Source organism: Scomber scombrus, chromosome 24 (genome assembly GCF_963691925.1).
Source record: "Scomber scombrus chromosome 24, fScoSco1.1, whole genome shotgun sequence".
Classification (NCBI taxonomy): domain Eukaryota; kingdom Metazoa; phylum Chordata; class Actinopteri; order Scombriformes; family Scombridae; genus Scomber; species Scomber scombrus.
The window spans coordinates 2,659,235-2,680,258 of NC_084993.1; the positions used below are offsets into that span (position 1 = coordinate 2,659,235).

General features: G+C 39.3%; 1 pseudogene; it reads left to right on the forward strand.

Moving 5' to 3' along the window:
* Window positions 1-10,849: 10,849 nt before the first annotated feature.
* The window catches only part of LOC133976659 (activin receptor type-2A-like), a 56,063-nt pseudogene continuing 45,888 nt past the window's right edge, over window positions 10,850-21,024 (forward strand).

Genomic DNA, 21,024 nt, shown 5'->3' on the forward strand with positions numbered 1-21,024 from the left:
CATCATCTTCGCCGGCCCAATATTTCTGTTATAAAGGCAATAAATCATTTCAGCTCTCATCTATTGTTATTGATGAATGACCAATTATTTGTCATCTAATATGCTGAAAAACGATGACCCGGGGAGACGGATCAACTTCTTTGTTTTTTTTGTTTCCCCCCCCCCCTCCCTTCTTCCCTTCGCTGCCTGATGTGACACAGGACAGCAGTGATGGATTGTATCCTTAAACTGTTATTACATGTATAATGTGGCGCTCAAATCCGACATCTCACTTAGTCTGCACTCCCTTCCTCCCCTCCTCCTCCTCTCCTCCTTTAAACAAATAGATATATCAGTTACGTTATACAGCAACGGAGAAAAGATGAGCATATTCTGCAGACTCGTGATGAAGGAATCAGAGTCTTTAAAAGATGAATTGAGGTCAGAAGAGGTGAGATCAATTGCTTTGATATTGTGATATGAGACTAGATATCGTAATACAGCAGAAGAGTTGTCTTTTCCTGGTTTTAAAGGCGGCATTACAGTAAAATGATGTCATTTTAATGAACTTACTAGTCTGTTCAAGCTGTTCTTTTATTGGTTTTCCCACCACTTTGTCATTATATCCAAATTACTAGGAGTGGGAGTGGTGGAGCTCCACGATATGATAATATCACGATACTTGTATATCAATATTACAATATATTGCGATATGCTGTGATATATTGCAATTCATTACCTTTTTTCAACTGCAAATTATGTCAATTTTCATTTGCAATTCCTATAATAAAAGATCAATACTTGGCGTCCGTGTATCGATACAATATTGCCATGCAAAATATCGCAAATAATAATAATAAATATTTTGCAAAGGTACCGACAGTCATTCCTACAATATTGTTGCCATATCAATATTGAGGTATTTCTAGCATCTTTTGAAGTTTAGTAAAATCAACTTAATGATGTTTCAGCTGCATGCAGGTGAGTTTTAATGCTGCAAAGATCACAATAAAAGTCACAGAAAATGTGTCTCTTGCAAACTTAATTAATTACATTTGCAAGAGAACAAGGTGCTAATATTAAAGGAAAACATGTGCAACTGCTACAAACCGGTGAAAACATAAAAACAGGTCTACAGCTATCCCACCAAAGTCCAAGACACCTCAACGATCATGTAAAGTTATTCCACGTCACAATATGCGAGACGCCTCTAATAAAATCTTAGCGAATCGTAGCGCTACAATGAGAGCAGAGGTTCAACATTTATCTGCTGCTGCCGATGTTAAAAAAATGCAGCAAAATCACACAAACTGATTTATCGTATCACCTCCATCGTTTTGTTTTTAGTATGCATTGAAGAGAATGAGAGTATTTTATATAAACTTCATTAAAAAAGTTATGAAATGTCAAGCCAGCCAGTATATTCTGTTTTATTTCACTTCATAGTTTGTCTCAGACTGTCTTTAGTCTCCAAAAATTCCCAATAAGTCGTCTCTATGGGAACTGCAACACCATTTTGGATAGACGTCCGACACATTTTCTACTAATTTCTCTCACTATTGTCAGAAAATGACACTAAAAAGATTAGAAATATACAAAATGACGATGGCAATAATTAGTATTTCAGCAGTGTGCATTAGTTCTTCTCATTAACGCTTGACTGCAGACATTTCCTTGTAGTTAACTTCACAATTCAATCAAATTAATATGAAAATGGATAAAAACCATGTACATGTTTATGCAACTTGTTGGATTGTGGATGTCTGTATTCTTCTTCAATAAATGTATTTAGTTGCAATTTTTCCATCTTAATTTGTATAAAAAGACTAGTTTTCATTCATGATTAATATCCTTAATTTTGATTAAATATTAGTTACCTGTTGACGGTTCTGCTGTGGGGTTAACTGGAGCGAAGTCTCAACACATCAGATCTCACTTTCACCCCAATGTAACTGCAAAAAGAGAAAAAAAAGAAAAGAGAGATGGATAGAGACATCAACTTCCATATAAAACGCTCCATCAATTCTTCTACACAGCCCATCAATCACTGGCCTGGTCGTGTGTGTTTTATACCCAAGATATCCAACCAATGAAAAATACAATGACAACACTGTAAAATATCTAGTATAAGTCAATTAGGTCATTCAACACTATTAATAACATGAGTAGCTATTAGAAAAAAGGCTATGGTGAATGGCAGAATTTATATTTATATTAATAATAATAATACAGTTTTTGACTTGTATTGGTTGGTTTATCTAGTCATTTTAAACAAAAGTGTAAAAAATACTAATTCCAGCTTCCAGCTTTAAACCTTTAGCTTTTATATTAGCATTATAGCCATTAAACGTAACTATAAAACCATTCATATTAGCTCCAAGTACAAAAACTCAACTTACAGGTTAATATCTTTACATTAGCATTGTTAATTTCCGGTCTGAATGTGTTTCCGAGTCATAATTGTGTTTGTGGTACAAGTTAGCCAAACTTTACTATGGCTGCTATCGACAACTTAGCAAACAAGGTAAGTGATGTTGTAAAAACAATCAACAAACTCCAGTCGCGATTAATACCAAGCGACATTATCAAGTTAGTTAGCTTTTTTGTGGGGTTTATAACTCGGTTTTTATGGTATGACACAGCTAGCTTACTTATAAGAGAGATAAATCACCATGGTAACCTATAATGAACAGTTTAATACACGCATTACCTGGCTTCCGGAGCGTTGACTGCAATTAAACACACCTGCGACAAGAGCTCGTGACGTGAATGGAGCACGCGCACAACACTGCATTCTGATTGGCAATTAGCACACACCCAAAAAAGAGGTGTTTGTTTTAGGGGGTTTTTTTTATGTAAAGCTTTATTGTAACAAGTAGGAACACAGTTAATATTATGGCAGGAAGACTAAGGATGGAAAGAAAAGGAAAATAAACAGCTAATTAAAAAATATTGTCAGTAATTGTTATATTTTTGCAGGAGATATTTACTTAAATCTTAATTCTCAGAGATTTAAAAGGCAGAATCATCCTATTTGCAATCCTCCTTTTAAGTAAGTAATGAAACTTTATTTCTATAGCACCTTTTAAAACCAGAGTTACAAGGTTTTTTTTATCAAATATCGATACCATAAAATATAGGTGCAGTTTCAGCATGCATACATAGAGACAACAATCAAGCAAATCTATTAAAAACAGGGGAGGATACAATAAAAACTTAATAAAATTACTCTGATACATTGTGTTGATAAGAGAGTGTAGGTTAATTGATTAAAGGTATCATTTAAGTTAAAATATATATACAATTTAATTAAAAATAAAGAAATATGTAACTATTTACTGGCAATCTTTGAGTGTTTTAAGGTTATCTTTCACTATAATTATTATACTTTAGGGCCAAATGTGGTTGTTTTGTTTAAAATATGATGTTTATGGGGAAATTATGTATATGTTTCAGCTGATTTGAAAACATCACATGTAGAAAAGTGATATTTGTGCAACTTTTAGTTAATTTAAACTCATTTTTGAAGATTTGAGTGTACCTTACTGGTGCTTTTTGATGCTTAACATGTTGTAACAAACACAAATTGTACCCTAAATCTCTAATATCTCAGTCTGACTTTGACCTTATGAGCAAATAAGTCTTCACTCAAGTTTTAAGCATCATTTTCACCCACAATTCCTGCAAGGTAATATATATTTTGACCACAAGGTGCCAGTATTTCATCACACAGATAATCCCCTCTGGTTTGGCTTATGCAATATCATGAAACACTGGGTGCAATATTATTAAAATGATTAAAAAATGAGCTCTTGCTGCTATTTTGTCAATTATTACATTGGTTTTTATTCTTTATTACCACTAAATGTCACAGTGCAAGTGTGTAAAAAGAAGTATATATTTATTTTAAGCATGTTTGGTTGTTTTGGTGTAGTTGTAACATTCAGCCACCAGATGGCAGTGTTCGACTAAATACTGTGTCACATTTACAGTGAACAAAAACTACAGTTGGCTTTGTGTAAAGGCTATTTAGCTTTTGTGTGTTTGTGTCAGGCTACATGAATAGAATGGAAAGCAGCATTTAAGTAAAGTTTGAAATAGTTAATCCAACAAACTGCATGTTTTCATCACATCAAGGTCTCACAGGCTCTTCAAGTGTTTACATAAGCGGAGAAAAAATATCTGAACAGTTTCCCTCCAAATTGAATCATCTAACATTGATTTATGTTGGTATTCAGCCTTCAAACCTTTATTTATTTATCGATAAAAGAGCGGAAAAAGTCTGCCAGCAAGTAGAGTGAGATAATTGTATCCTCTTGTTCCCTGAGCAGTTTTACTTGGTCAGGGTTTTTCTACAAATGAATGTAGAAATTGGATTGGATTTTTTTTTCTTTTCATGAAACCACACAAACCAAAGCATTGACAAAGCCAACAAAGTGAGACTGTGTATCTCACAGCTGGTAGATTTTCTCACTTATTATGAGGAAAATGTGGATTTTAGTAACAGATAGAATGATTAAATTAATGCAGAAATAAAGAAAGCGTGAAGAGTGTAAATTGAAAGAAAACATCAGTATCTCACAGTGTGAAGTGACATGAACTTGATCTTAGACGTGCTTGCTTCTTTTGAGTGGTCGGCATTGAGTTTAAATAAGATAATTTGAGTAAAAAGATGAATATTTTTGCTTTGACACTTGCTCATTAATGATATAAATGATGTAGTTGCAGGAATTGCAGTTTTATTTCTACTGTTAGATAAGAGCCTCATTACACTCGTAGATGTAAATGCAGTCAGAACAGTGCAGTGCTCTTATTCTCAGAAGTGTTATAAAAAAAAAAGTGGCTCAGTCCCATTTCATTTGTTAAGGGGCTACTTATAATGAAAGATGCCTACCCTCCTCTCTTTTTTTTTTTGCTTCCAAGGACGTATGAGCTCATGCTGCCTGGCCGGCTGCCTGGACGAGGAGGAAGAAGAGGAGGAGGAGGAGGAGCCGGATGCATTCATCAGGTACATTACATCACCACGAGCCAATCCCATGCTCTCTATGACTGTCACAGCAGCGTCTGTCGCAGAGTTTAGCACGAGTGTGGGAATTGGCTCAGGCTGGATTTTACCTCAGGGAGGGGAAAAGAAAAAAAAAAGGGGGACAAACAGGGTTCATGGGGTCGAACCGGGCGTCCAAACCCTCGGCTGTGATCGGCCTGACAAAGAGAGAATCCTTCTATAACTTGGAGGTATTTTGATTTTGAAAGAAATGTGTCCCCAAGCGTGGTGACACAAGGAAGAAAATCCTACATTTTGAGTGATAAATGTAGTTATAAGGCTTCTTTATAGAGTCCTTTTCTTAGTGTGAGCCAGCACCAGGTAGTTTCAGAGCAAACTCAGAATCTGATGCCACTTGAAACTGAAAATCTCTTCGCACAAAACAGCTACCATACAATTTTTCTCTTTTTAAAAAGCCATTTTCTGCCTCTGGTATTCATTGGCCATTTCAATAAAGGTGTATTTGTTGCCTCTAGTGATCGAATTCTCTGCTCCGTTCAAGGTTTTATAATTTCACAGACGATTTGTATGAAGCTCTCTACATACTTCTCTGTGGCTCTCAAATAGTCACAGTTGCTCTCTTTCACAGTAAAACATTTTTTCAGGTATGCTATGTCGAAAAGTCTGGTTTAATTTTTTTATTCTCATTCTTTACTTGAAATGGAGACTTTCTGAAATACATTTTGTACATTTTCAAGCCTGAATCTGTTATGAAATACATGAATGAACAACGGGAACAACCTGTGGAGCAGCTTTAGTAACAAAAGCTACGGACAGCAATCTAATGTCATCACAAGGAGGAAGTACAGGTAACAAATAACTTGCAGAGAGCATTTTTACACACGTTTAACATACGGATCAATTATGTTTTTTGTGTCTTTGTGGTTAAATCAAATTTAAATGTGAAAATAAACGTATGAATAACTTGCACACATCCTTTTTTTGTGGACCCAGCATCAAATTTCTGCTTTTAATCCATTTTGAGAGAATATATTAGAGCATTATGGCAAAAATGTCTAATTGGTGTAACCATAACAACCATTCAACTTGCTTAAAAACAGTAAATTCTCAATAAAACACCATATCAACTAGTTTGGCATGATCTTACATTATAACTTTTATATTAAATAAAGGTAATGGAATACAATTGTTCTAAATATTACATTTAATCTGGGGAATCATGGAGATCAGGAACTGTGGTTACACCATTTGACGTTTTCAGGAGCATTCAGTCTTACTTTTAGTTTAAAAAAAATGGTGCAAATGTCATTTCAAATGATATAAAACCAACAAAAATACAAAATGTACATTTTAACAAACCCAATGCTGCTTTTAAGACATTTTTTTTAAATATATTTGTGAATCACTCATCTTGCCAACCCTTATTTGTTACTGAGCCTTTAACCAAATGAAGATGGGGAAAAACAGAAAGATGGCATTTAAAGCTAGTTAAATTAATCTTTGCATAAAGCATTTGCCAATTTAAGACTTTATTTAGGCAGCGTTTCTGTATGGCTGCTTGTGTTTAGGCCTGTAACTAATCATTTTCATTATTAATGAATCTGTCAAGTATTTAATCGATTAATTGATTAGTTGTTTGGTCAGAAATGATGAAACAAGTTTCCCAGAACTCATGTAAAAAGCTTTCAATACACATCTATAATCCTGCGCACAGAGGCAGCAAGTGTGAAAGTATCATGTACTGTATTGATTCACCCAAAAAGTGATCAATGTTTCTGATGACAGCAGGAGGTGGGGTTAAACATGGTTCCTTCTTCTCTTTAAGGTAGCGTAAAGAGGAATCAGTTGGGGGGGGCTGATGGGAAATGTAGTCCTGATTCGGAGCAACAGTGGCACTGGTGACAATATCTAAAAATAATGCCCAACTCTGGAGATCATTGGTGCTTCGGGGACGCTGTTTGTACACAAGCTGTCAGCCTCGTTCTGCTTCAATCGCTTTATGTGTGTGTGTGTGTGTGTGTGTGTGTGTGTGTGTGTGTGTGTGTGTGTGTGTGTGTGTGTGTGTGTGTGTGTGTGTGTGTGTGTGTGTGTGTGAAACCACGTTTTAGATAGATAGATAGATAGATAGATAGATAGATAGATAGATAGATAGATAGATAGATAGATAGATAGATAGATAGATAGATAGATAGATAGATAGTCCTTCTTCCATGTATCTGGAGGCAGCAGGATGACCTTTGACCTTTTTTCACCCACATGTTCGGGACTGTCATCGAAGCCAGCTGCGGTACAAAACAAACATCGGACATGTTGTGTGTCCTCGTTTCACTTTTCCATCTCTGTGGATAGAAGGTGAACCGGGCATCACTCATGTGCAGCACACACACACGCACACACACACACACACACACACACACACACACACAAGCGCTGATATGATTAGCATCACTCGCCCTTTAAGAAAGTACATTGTGTACACGAGATACAGAGAGAGAGAGAGAGAGAGAGAGAGAGGCTGGGATTAGAGAGTCAACCAAATTACATTGTGTGTGTGTGTGTGTGTGTGTGTGTGTGTGTGTGTGTGTGTGTGTGTGTGTGTGTGTGTGTGTGTGTGTGTGTGTGTGTGTGTGTGTGTGTGTGTGTGTGTGTGGTGCTTAAAGTGAACATGCAGATACATGGATAGCAGCTGCAAAACATCTGCATCAAACCCCCCCACCATGCCAGAAACTTCAATGTAACGATGCCAAAAAGGGGAAGTTGTATAAGAATGGTGAAAAACATCAAGGTTACATGCAGATCCAGGCAGTAAAATAAAGTCGATAGCGGGGGGGGGGGGGGGGGGGGGGGGGGGGGCGGGGTGGGGGGGGTTTAGAGACTATAATAATACATAAAAAGAAACAAGGATAAACTGCATCCTCGGGTCAATACTGAGGAGAGTTTACAGTCCAGTCGAGCAACAGGGATTAAGATTTCAGATGGTATATTTCTTTGTGAGACATTGTGTAGATTGATTAAAAACCTCCTTTAGCTATTTATTTTAAAATTCTTTCAGCTTTTATTCAAGTGTGCCTTGAACCAGTCTGACTTTCCCTTTTGCATCTGTTTCTTACTTGCTTTTCACACCATTAAGTATAAACAAACCACCGACTTATAAATGTATAAAATGAGCTTCTTCTTCTGTTTACAGTCATTTTCTTTGCAGCAGCAACTACGAGTGTCCTTCTGTCCTTCCTCCCTCCTTCTTTCCTTCCCTCTTTGTTCCCTTCCTTCCTTCCTTTCCTTCCTCCCTTCCTTCCTTCTTTCCTCCCTCCCTCCTTCTCTCTTTCTTTCCTCCCCCTACCTTCCTCCCTTCCTTCTTTCCTCTGTCCTTCCCTACTTCCTTTCCTTCCTCCCTCCTTTCCTTACTTCTTCCTTCCTCCTTACTCCCTTCCTCCCTCCTTTCCTTCCTCCTTTCCTCCCTTCCTACCTTGACTCGAGGAGCTTCTACACTAACTTGAACATTAGGTTAAAAGCCGTTGAGCGTCTTGTTTAATGGAACATTTTTCCATGTAAGACACATTACAGAAGACGGTGAAAATCTGTCAAGTCACAACAAGGTAAAAAACAGGGATTAACACACAGTAGACCACCATTAAATGTCATAATAAATGTCAAAAAATCTCATTAGTTTTGCCTCTTAGAAAGCCGAGTGTCTTCAATGGTGTCTTCACAAGTCCAACCTGTGAAACTACAGCGTTGTACCTGTAATTGAGGACACTAAGGCCATGAGAGTAATGTATTGTTTCTGACATTTTGGATGTTTCATTGACCTAAGGACACATTTATGCTCTGCAGCTGCACAAAAATGGTGCGAAATTAGACATAGCGGCTTTTGAAGGCCAATTCTGACACGTTTTTTTTTTTAAACCCATAAGAATCTGACATTTCTCTATAAAAAATGTAATATATGTAGTGTAGAGAAGCTTTTTTTAGTTCCTTTTTAAGAACATCTTTGGGAATTTGGACTCACCTTTGCAAGAATCCTGCACTATAACGAGTTATTAGATAAGTATTTATAATTGCATTTATTAAATTAATCCCATTATTTGCCACTTTAACAACCCAACATAACACATTACTCAACATACATTGCATTATATGTTGTTTCACTCTGATTTTGACTCTATTTTCTGTAAGAACTGCAAGCTTCTTTTTATTAAAAATAACTCAAATATTGCTGTAAAGAAAGTATAATTACCCTCAAACTTCACTGCAACATTGACTCTATTTTCTGCAAGAACTGACACTTAATAAAATAATTAAATATAACTCTCAAGACAGAAGGATTTTTGTAGGATTTCAGTGTATAATTACCCTCAAACCCTCAATTTTTCCCTTTTTTTTACTCAAAATATCTGTTGTTTCACTGCAACTTTGATTCTATTTTCTGCAAGAACGGACACAATAAACTTCCTTAAATTAAAAAATAAAGTAAAATATCACCCTAAAGAAAGAACCTGCAGGATTTTATTGTGCATAAGCAAGACAAGAAGCAAGGCAGACATGCATTTGTGTAAAAAGTCACATATTATTATAAATGAAATAATGAAAATCACTGCTGAGCCTTTTGGAGGTGCTGCAGGCCTAAATCAATGAAGCATCTGTGATGGGAGGAGTCTAATCAAATAACCCGATGACTTAACATGCCCCCCCCTCCCCTTACCCCCCCACCCCCCACCTACCTACCCTCTAACACCCGAGCCAGGTCTCTACATAAGATGATCACTGTGGTTTAATAGCATGAAGCGATAGTTAGATCAGATAGCGTTGTTGGCAGGAGCCTCTCTCTGTCTCTCTATCCGGCGTTATCAAGCAGCGTGTTTGGAGCAGCGATGACAGCGCTGGCACAAACAGGGAGTGCTGGAAGCTGGCCGCAGACCAGCTGTGTTGAGAGTGTGTGTGTGTGTGTGTGTGTGTGTTGGTGTGTGTGTGTTGGTGTGTGTTGGTGTGTGGCGCCTGTCTGGCTTTTGGCTGAAGCTCAAGGTTGAAGCCTGTTTGAATCAGGGAAATATAAGTGCAGATGCCAAATGTGGACATGTATATATCCATTTTTAGAGGGATAAAACATTAGTGTACCTAAAAAGCTGCAATATGCATTTATTTATTATTTATTTGTTTATTATTTCAATATGACAAATAATTCCACTGAACTCTACATTTTTTAATCTGAGTGAAAGCCCTGCTTGCTTAACCTTCGTGTCGTCCCCGACTGTTCTTTCTTTCCTCCCTTCCTCTTTTCCTTCCTTCCTTCCTTCCACCTTCTCTCTTTCCTCCCTCCCTACTTCCTTCCTTCCTTCCTTCCTTTCGCTTTTCCTTTTTTCCTCCCTCCATCCTTCCTTCCTTCCTTCTTTCGTCCATCTTTCCTTCCTTCCTTCCTTTCCTTCATCCCTTCCTTCTGTCTGTCCTTCCTCCCTTCCGTCTGTCCTTCCTCCCTCCCTCCCTCCTTCTCTCTTTCTTTCCTTCCTACCTTCTTTCCTTCCTTCCTTCCTCCCTCTTTTCCTTCCTTCCTTCCTTCCTCCCTTCTTTCCTCTGTCCTTCTTTCATTCCTTCCTCCCTACCTCTTTTCCTTTCTCCCTCCCTCCCTCCTTCCCTCTTTCCTTCCTTCCCTCCTTTTCTTCCTTCCTTCCTTCCCTCCTTCCTCCCTCCCTCCTTTCCTTCATCCTTCCTCCCTCCCTCCTTTTCTTCCCTCCTTGCTTCCTTCCCTCCTCCCTCCCTTCCTTCCTTCCTTCTTCCTCCCTTCCTTCCTTGACTCGAGGACAACAGGAGGGTTAAATTTGGCTTTTTCAGTCGTGTTCAGATGTTCCGAAGGCCTTCTGAGGGCGCGTCATGTTGGCTCACCGACGTCAACCAGAAGGTCAATGGGAGCCGAATGTTCAGAAACACATGATTGATGACAAGACCCTCGACATGACTGACTGGCTGCTGACAGAGAGGCAAGCGGAGGGGAACAAAGGGCGTGGTGGTGGCAACGCTTGAAAAGTAGTTTGTAGAATATGACGTCTGACATCGCCGCGACAATCGAATGTGTTGTTTGAGGACTGCCACGCTCGAAGGAAGGGGAGAAAAGCTGGCTGTCATCGAGAGAGAGAGAGGGAGAGAAAGGGGGGGCGGGAGGGAGGTGTAAATATGAGATTAAGAGTGCACATTTTGGGTGTAAATTTTGCATTGTTTGTTGAATGCAATCTGATGTTCCACTTTTAGCTTAGTATGGAGCAGCTTTAACAAAAAACCCTTCAATTTTTACAGGGAAAAAAGCTTATTTGAACTTCTAATTAATCAGTATAATCAGTCTGTAGATGTGTTGGGATTTTATTAGCTTTATTTTGAGCTAATTTTAGTCTTTAGTCAAGGCATTAGAAGGAGTAACTTTCCCAGATTAGTCATTAAAGAGAAATTAGACATATTTGAATGATTGAAAGTAAAGGTGGTCTTTCAAATGTTCTGTTTTGTGCAGGCACAGCTTTCATTAACAGGGTTTTAAGCTCATTTTATCATTGAATTCAAAGCCTTTCAAGGTCTTGTTTGGTAGAATTCAAGCACCAAACTTCTGCATGGTCGGAGGAAAGATGCAGCACATAGCAGCAGTTATCAATAAATGCCAAAATATCTACTTTTGCCTCCTAGAATGGAGCGTTTCTATTAGTTTCTTTAATGTCCAACCTATAAAATTAGAGCTTGTAATGCAGGCGTTTTGCATGAACAGGAGGGGACTTTTCCAAAAAACTTGTTTACATTGGTTAAACTGTTGCAACCTCAAAGATCCTGCATCAAAATCACAAGAGCGGATCCTATTTTACAAAACTTTAATGATTTAATTCCACTATCTTAAGCAGTATTAGATATGTGTGGATACCCCCTTACAACTAAACACCTCATCTCTTAATCTAAATTTACCAAGTCTCCAACATCACACCAAATGTCATCACTTTCCCAAAAAAAAACTAAAAAACAAAGCGTCTCTCATTTCCAAGGTCTAAAAAAACTCCATATCGGACCTCACAAGGATAGAAGAACCAGAGCACACACACACACACACTTGCACCTTTCCCCTGCTGAAGTGTTTTTGAGCTCGGGCCAAAGGAAAGGAATCCCACAGCTATATTTGTGACCAACACACACGCAGGACAGCCAACAGAGAGTGTGTGTAAACAGACTGAGGTGTGTGTGTGTGTGTGTGTGTGTGTGTGTGTGTGTCTGTGTGTGTGTCTGTGTGTGTGTCTGTGTGTGTGTGTGCTTGAGCGGTTTTTCCTCTCATCTCATTTCAACTGTCACACCGTATTACTGTACCGCCGCGGTGACCTTTGACCTCCCTGATGAGATTCTTCATGACAGCGTTACATTGAACTTGAAAGTAAACTCCTTTAGAAAGAGGACATAGCACGCTTGTGGTGATATTTTTATTTGTTTGCTGCGTTGCGATGTTGGATGTCACAACATTGTCAAAGTTTCCTAAACTTGAGGTGAACGCGTGTATAATAGTGCCTGCTAGTCAAAACCCAGGGCTGCAGCCTGCTTTGAATGCATTTAAAAAGCTTATAGTTTGAGTAAAGTGCATGAAAAAGAAATCCAACTACTACTTTAACCTTCGTGTCGTCCTCCCGGGCCAAATTGACCCCGTCTGTTTTGACTGTTCCTTCTTTCCTCCCTTCTTTCCTTCCGTCTGTACTTCCTCCATCCCCCTTTCTTCTTCTTTCCTCCCTCCCTCCTTCTCTCTTTCTTTCCTCTGTCCTTCCTTCCTTCTTTCCTCCATCCCCCTTTCTTCCTTTTTTCCTCCATCCCCCTTTCTTCCCTCCTTCTTTCCTTCCTTACTTCCTTTCCTCCCTCCTTCCTTCTTTCCTCCCTCCCTCCTTTCCTTCCTTCTTCCTTCCTCCCTTCCTTCCCTCCTTCCTTCCTCCCTCCTTTCCTTCTTTATTACTCCCTTCCTTCCTTGACTTAAGGACAACAGGAGGGTTAAGTTTGTTTATAGAGCCTTCTGAGATGAGGGGCAGCTCTGTTTTAGACAGAGGCTGAACTGAGGAGCTGCATAAAAGGCCAGTAAAAGATAAATAAGGTGGTTTTTTTTACTTTAAATCATGCAAAGATATTCCAGTAGAGCCGCAGAATATAAATATAGAGCTTGAAGTAAACAAATAAACAATTGAGTCACTTAAAAAGGAGGTTACATCTAAAGTCAGACCTTTAAGATTTTGCTCAGGAGGGTTTTTTTCTCATCTTTTTAATATTTAACATGTTACTGAATACATATATTGCTGTTTTTAATTCTTTGAAATCAATATTTTGTTCTATATTTAGTAAATAAATAATGATGTGGGCTTATTTGAAGCACACATGGGCTTTAAATGGAGTCACAGTACCAATTAAACCCACTTTATTCATCAAATATCTTTATTTTATATTCCAAAATCTACATGAACTAATGAATACATTTTCAAATGAGAGATAAATGTTGCTTTATAAGAAATGATCTCCCTTATAAATCATGTCAGTATCCATGAAAAACAGCTGAACTTCTTTTTATTAAGTAATTGGAATAGTTACATTACTTATTACATTCTAAATAGAGTAACTAGTAATCTGTATCCTTCCCAACGCTGCAACCCATTCACAGAAAAAGTGAAAACATCTTTCACCCGTCCTGCGGTCTGACACACATACACACAGTGTGTCTGCAGCTGTACAGCGAAGTGCAGAGATTATCTGCCGGTGTCGTTGTCTTGTGGTCAGCGGTGGTAGTGGTGTGTGTGTGTGTGTATGTGTGTGTGTGTGTGTGTGTGTGTGTGTGTGGCTGGGTGTAATCAGCCCGACCCACCAGCTCGCTGTGAATGCCCCGTGCTTATCGCCATATTTTGGAGTGCATTAAGTCGACCGCAGGCGTTTTCACACTGTGGCCTTTCTCACGTTCACATGCCTTCACCTGCGGCCTGTGTGTGTGTGTGTGTGTGTGTGTGTGTGTGTGTGGATCACGGCTGCAAACTGAGGTCCAAAAAACCCACATATATGAATACATTCCTTCAAAAAAATGCTGTTTCTCTTGTGATATTGTGTTGTTTTGAATTACTGTTGTATTGTGTTGAATGTTTTTTGGCCTTGGTTTGATTGTATAAACATTTCTGCCATATTTCAGATTTTCCTTTTTAATTTTCTGCACTTTGTCTCAGGCGCTTTTATGTGCAAATTCAAAAGACGTGAATAAAAGAGAAAAAAAAGTCTGAAAGAAATCATAATCAAAAGTTCTTTATGACTATTTTTCATTGTTCCTCTATGCTAAGAACGTTTTGAAACATAATGAACTCCTCTGCATAGTCTTGTTTTGATCTAGTTTGGTTGATTTATTTATTTAATTTCATTTTTTCCTTCTGTAAAGGGTCCTTGGGCTTTTTGAAAAGCGCTATATAAATAAAACGTATTAATATTATTATGATTATCTTTCATTTTCTGTCACCTCCAGCTTGAACTTTTATCCCTCTTCTTGTTCTCAGGTTGATTCTTGGAGCTTCTCGTTGGGTGGAGGGGAAAGTTTACGGCCTCCTTTTCTCTTTCTTTGCTTAACATCTTGAAGAACCCTTACAGCTATTTCAACTTTAAAGAAGCCATGACTTTCCTCGTCTTCTTCTTCTTCTTCTTCTTGTTCAAACATACAATAATTATCTTAATTTCAACACCTGACACAGTAGAGCAGCTCCCCTCTTAAAGTGTCATTCATACAGGAGCGAGGTCCTTTCCGTCTGTTTTCTATGGCGTTGAGTTAATTTAAGGATTCATATGAATATTAACCTTCGTGTCGTCCTCCCGTCTGTTTGGACTGTTCCTTCTTTCCTCCCTTCCTTCCTTCCCATCTGTCCTTCCTCCCTCCTTCCTTCTCTCTTTCTTTCTTTCCTCTCTCTTTCCTCTCTTCCTTCCTTCCTTCCTTTCCTTACTCCCTCCTTCTCTCTTTCTTTCCTCCCCCCTACCTTCCTCCCTTCCTTCTTTCCTCTGTCCTTCCTTCCTCCCTTCCTCTTTTCCTTTCTCCCTCCCTCCCTCCTTCCTTCTTTCCTCCCTCCCTCCTACCTACCTTCCTTCCTTCTTTCCTTTTCTCCCTCCCTCCTTTCCTTCATTCCTCCCTTCTTTCCTTTTTTCCCCTCCCTCCTTTCCTTCCTTCCTCCCTTCCTCTTTTCCTTTCTCCCTCCCTCGAGCAGTTTTGTTTTTATTTTTCCCAGCATGCACCTGACATTTTCAAGATGGCGCTGCTCAGATCCGAAACTATTGGCCTCCGAGCAGCAGTCCACAAACCAATGGGAGATTGTTACGTCTTCCTTCCTTCTTTCCTCCCTCCCTCCTACCTACCTTCCTTCCTTCCTTCTTTCATTTTCTCCCTCCCTCCTTTCCTTCCTTCCTCCCTCCTTCCCTTCTTCCTTCCTCCCTCCTTTCCTTCCTTCCTCCCTTCCTTCCTTCTTCCTCCCTTCCTTCCTTCTTCCTCCCTTCCTTCTTCCTTCTTCCTTCCTCCCTCCTTTCCTTCCTTCTTCCTCCCTTCCTTCCTTGACTCAGGACAACAGGTCCTTTTCCATCTGTTTCCTATGGCGTTGAGGTAACTTAAGGATTCATATGAATTTTAAACGTCTCTTCACACATAAGTCAAACTTTGTTGTTATTTGAATAAGTTTACAGAAGGACAGACGAGATAGTCGAGGTGCAGTATGTAACGCTGGCTGTTCAAGGTGTAAATCTGTGCTACTTTATGAAAGTATGCATATGCTTTAAAAGAGTACACACTGTTAAAGGCGAGCCTCCCCAGAGAGATACGCCTTTTTTTCCCTCTTTTTTTTTTTAAGTATTTAATATTCAAATCTATTTCTTCTTGAAGACAGATTGAGGCCAGCCTGGAGTCCCTGTCATCCTCCGCTCCAAACAAATCATCAGCAGGGGAATAACGACGAGCGGTGTTTCATCTTTGTTATTCCCGTTGTCTCTTGCATAATTGACGGATATTAACATCCCATCAACCACGTCTAATTATAATAAATCCTCCAATAAGGGGGCTCACAATTAAGGGAGCGGCTTGATTGGTTAAAGTTTAACCCCCAGAGCCTATAATGAAGACATAAACACAAACAAATTCATCAAGTTGATAGCGTGTCAAAGTAAACATCTGGAGAACCTTCAATGCACTCTTTGTATTTTAAATTAACGCTTAAAGAGAAATTTATCGTACATGTCTTCTTTTTTTTTACATAAGCGAACACCATCTTTCTCTGTCCTTCAAATTACGAGGGGATCAATCAGTTATTACTAGTTTGAAATGGCCCTTTTTTTTTTATAACTGCTCATTACTTAAAGGAGAGTTCAGATTGAAGCAGTTAGTGAGATCTAGAAGCAGAAAAAAAACCCCATTATTGACACATTTCCCTGATTAAACAGCTCCATAAGAACCTCATAGACATGTGATGAAGTCGTAATGTTGTTGCAAAGTGTTGATTAAAAGCTGCAGTGGTTGCAAGAGATGAAAAAGCTGCAGAATAACAAGCACCATAAACATTAAAACCTCAAAATAGACTTGCTGAAGCAAAATTAGAAACCTCACATTATCTAAAAAGGTGCAAGTAGGCTTTACTTGTGTTACATAAGTTCTTCAATTATTACGTATAAACAAAAAATCTGATGCTTTTCATGCACACTTGAGCAATAACTGCCTGACCTCTCATGCTAACACAAAGCTAATAATAAAACACTTACAGTCCACAAACCAATGGGGGACGTCACTGATGTTACGTCCATTTCTTATATACAGTCTATGGGAGTAACGTATATGTAATGTGTAATACATTACATTTTCCCCAACACTAAGTTCAAATCTAGTGTATGGGATCTCAAAAAGTAGCGAGGTCAACCGATGGTGTGCACTGGAGCCAGTTTGAAGCCCAGAGTTGCAGCTTATGCTCGGAGCCATGTTTCAAATTTGGAGCCAAGAACTTCCCAAAATAACAAAAAGTTGGCTTTTCACGCTCTGGAAACCCGCCTCGCTCCCTCGGACTGGAAGGACGTTGTCATGAATATTTGAACGTACAAGCGGTCTGACTTTGGTTTCTTTTCATCTAACAAGCAATCTTTGTTAAAGGTCAAAAATACAACTCACTCGTCGAATTTCCTTCTTTAAGACTGCTCGTTAATGTTTCTATGTATGAATCCTGCTGAAGGACGTTCTCTCTCTGACATATACGATAGATAATCCTGCTTTTTTCTGAAGTAAATCCTACATAGTAGCTTGGCAACCCTGACGACTGGAGTACCTGTAAATCCTCGCTTCAATGAAAAACTGGAAGGAATAAAAGACAGTGGCCAGGTTTGATGTCAATGCCCCCCCCCCCAATCCCCCCCCCCCCCCCCTGCTCGCTAAATCAATGCCCCAAGCCCCAAATGAAAGATGAAAGGCCGACAGAGAGCGAAGAGCTTTTTTAGCCAACAAAAGGATCCCTGTGCTCTCAGACACTCCAGCAAAACATCGATCTGTACTACTGAGCTAACCCCCAACCCCCCCCCCCCCCAATCCCCAAACCTCTAACAAATGAATCTGATCGAACACAAATACCAAGCTTCGAGTCGCATGTTTTATTCATCAGTTTGTGTTGTGATATCCTCCTGTTTGTCACTACTGAAGGTATAATGCTCTTGTTTACTGGTGGTAAAAACAGCAATTTGACTCTATTTTCAGTCATCAAGGAACAATATCAGCACTGTGATTGTAAAAATTAGGATGTTTTACAGTGTTGCAACGCTGTTTTTTAAGGTCTGGTTAGATTTGGGCACATAAAACAATTGGTTAGGGTTATGGAAGGATCATAGTTCGGGTTAAAATCATCACTTGAAATGTGGTTTATGCTTCTTTTGTCATTATATCAACAAAAAAACGCCACACTGTTGAGTGTTTTTAAAGGAAAAGTCCCAACTTGTGGTTTAACCCTCCTGTTGTCCCCGAGTCAAGGAAGGAAGGGAGAGAGGAAGGAAGGAAGGGAGAGAGGAAGGAAGGAAAGGGGGGAGGGAGGAAGGAAGGAAAGGAGGGAGGAAGGGAGGAATGAAGTGAGGACGAAGGAAGAAAAGGAGGGATGGAGGAAGGAAGGGAGGAAGAAGTTAGGAAAGGAAGGAGGGAGGAAGGAAGGAAGGAAGGAAAGAAGGACAGAAGAAAAAAGGAAGGGAGGAAGGTAGGAAGGAAGAAAGGAGGGAAGGAAGGAAGGACAGAAGGAAGGAAGAACGGGGGATGGAGGAAGGAAAGAAGGAAGGAAAGAAGGATGGGAGGAAAGAGAGAAGGAGGGAGGGAGGAAGGACAGGCAGAAGGAAGGAAGGGAGGAAAGAAGGAACAGTTAAAACAGACGGGGTCAATTTGACCCGAGAGGGACGACACAAAGGTTAAAAACATGACGCCTGCCTCTTTCTATAAAAGTTTGTAGTAGACAAGCACATCCAGAGTTTTAAAAAAGCAGGTGTTGGACCAAATAACAAATGTGTAAAAGCAGCTCCCAATGCAGCTAGATTTAATTGAGCTCAATTTCCGAAGACAAGAATCCATCTGAAGAAGAGCATTGAACTCGAAACGTCACTTTTGATATCCTATTAAATCTACGTTCCTCTTTCTATCCTATATGAAAATGTGTTACCTTATATTGGCGTCATCCGAACTGCGTCGCCTCCTCGTCTCATAATTACGTAATGTTTCTGCCAGACCTTTGACTTTGTGCTGTCAGGCTGCAAGGCATACACGGAAAAACCCTTCGAAACACTTTAACATGTGCTAGAAAACAGTCATTCGTGAGGCATTTTTAATTTCTGGGTTCATTTTTACCTCAATAATCAGCAATAATTTGACCAATTACTACACATTTTTTTTTAAAAACACATGAAAAGCTACATTTGAGTCCTTATTTACCCATTTTATTAACATGCAGTGTGGTTATCTGGATGTGGAAAACTCACGTTAATGCAACATAATTAAAGACGAAAAGATGCTGGTTGACTGTAGAGAGTGTAAGGAGATTGCCAGAAGGATAATGACAGTGAGGTGTTTGATTAAACGCTGTATAATTAACAACTCTGTGGACTTTTGTTAGCACACAAGCCAAACTAACTTAGTTTAATTGACAGCCTTACGTACGCTATTTCCATTTCTAAATGGATTTAAAAAGAATGAAGTAGATTCTTGGCATCGCATCCCTCGAGCTTTGCTAACTTTTCATGCAGGTTGTGCATCCTTAAGTTAACAATAAACCTTTTAAAGAGAAGAAATTGACGAAAAATGCATTGAACATGTAAGTTACACTGCAAAGATACACACAATGCATGCTAGTGCAAACAATTTAACGCTAACAAAACTATGAGGAAGGGAGGAAGGAGGAAGGAAGGATGGAAGGGAGGAAAGGAGGAAGAAGGAAGGAAAGAAGGGAGGAAGGAAGGAGGGAAGGAAGGAAGGAAAGGAGCTAGGAAGGAAGGGAGGAAAGGAAAGAAGGAAGGGAGGATGGAGGAAAGAAGGAAGGAGGGAGGGAGGAAAGAAGGAAGGAGGGAGGGAGGAAAAGAGGAAGGGAGGAAGGAAAAAAAGAAGGACAGAGGAAAGAAAGAGAGAAGGAGGGAGGGAGGAAGGAAATGAAGGAAGGAAGGAAGGAAGGAGGGAAGAAAAGAAGGAGGGAGGGAGGAAGGAAGGACAAGGAAGGAAGAAAGGGGGATGGAGGAAGGAAAGAAGGAAGGGAGGAAAGAGAGAGGAAGGAAAGAAAGAGAGAAGGAGGGAGGGAGGAAGGACAGACGGAAGGAAGGAAAGAAGGAACAGTCAAAACAGACGGGGTCAATTTGACCCGGGAGGACGACACGAAGATTAAAAGTGCAAGTTTGAGCTTAGATTACTTTATTTCTATATATATGTATAATTGAAAAAACAGTAACTACATTTAAAAGGTAGGTTGAGAGAAGTAAACAGCGGCATTTCATCTTAAAAGAATTCACAATACAATATATAAAAGGATTTATAATATATCTAAGAGGATCTGAGGTTGCTAACAATCATCTCTGTGTCTATTCTGAGTTAATCACATTGATTCCTCCTATTTATGAATCAAACCTTTGATTTGTAGCACTCTATACAACAACATATACCATCAAAGTCACAATATGTGTTTCATCAGCTTAAAAAAACCCCTTTGCAATCATAAATATTTATGCATTATGATAATTCGTCTATATATCTCACAGCCAAATCTGAAAATATCATACTGTGACATTACTGCAGATTGGAGCTCAAAGGCCATAAGAGATTAAAAATGTACCATGCATCACAACAAGGCCACTCATTTTCTATCCATATGCTGCACATGTTTAAAATACAGTTAATTAGAACACCATTAATTGACTATTAACGAGTTCAAGAGTTCAACTATATTCTCACAATCTATATGCAAATCTATCGACTTGTCCTCAAGACTAAAAGGGGAAGCAGAGCTGCAATAAAACTGGTGAAAAGAGCCTCTCAGCCTTCCTCTTGTGTGTTCATCGTTAAGTGCGTGGGTTTTATTGCGTGTCGTCGTCCTCCACGCTGGCACGTCAGAACCCGGCAAGGTCCTTCCCAGAGGGCAGCGGAGACGTGGATGGAGATGGAAATGGAAATGTCTGAAGCAGAGAGCGGAGCCTGCAAGGACACGCGAGATATGTTTTCTCAGCAATGATGCATAACGTTCACAGCAGGGAGGGGGAAAAAAGAAGGATGCATTATAGAGGAGGAAGAGGGAGGAAGGAGGAAGACCTGGATATGCTGTGTGATTGCAATGCTTTTTAAAGGACAGGGTGTCTATTGTGAAGAATACAGGCATCATTTAAATCCCCACAATTCATTTTAGAGCTCAAAAAACAACCAACTGTGATATCCCTAAAAGACGTGAGGTTATTTGGGAGAAATCAGCACTGAAGTCACCCGGTTTACAAGCAGCCGGGTCACTTATCTGATTTTGACCCCTGTTATTTTTGAAGCCTTATATATTTTCAAGATGCTGCAG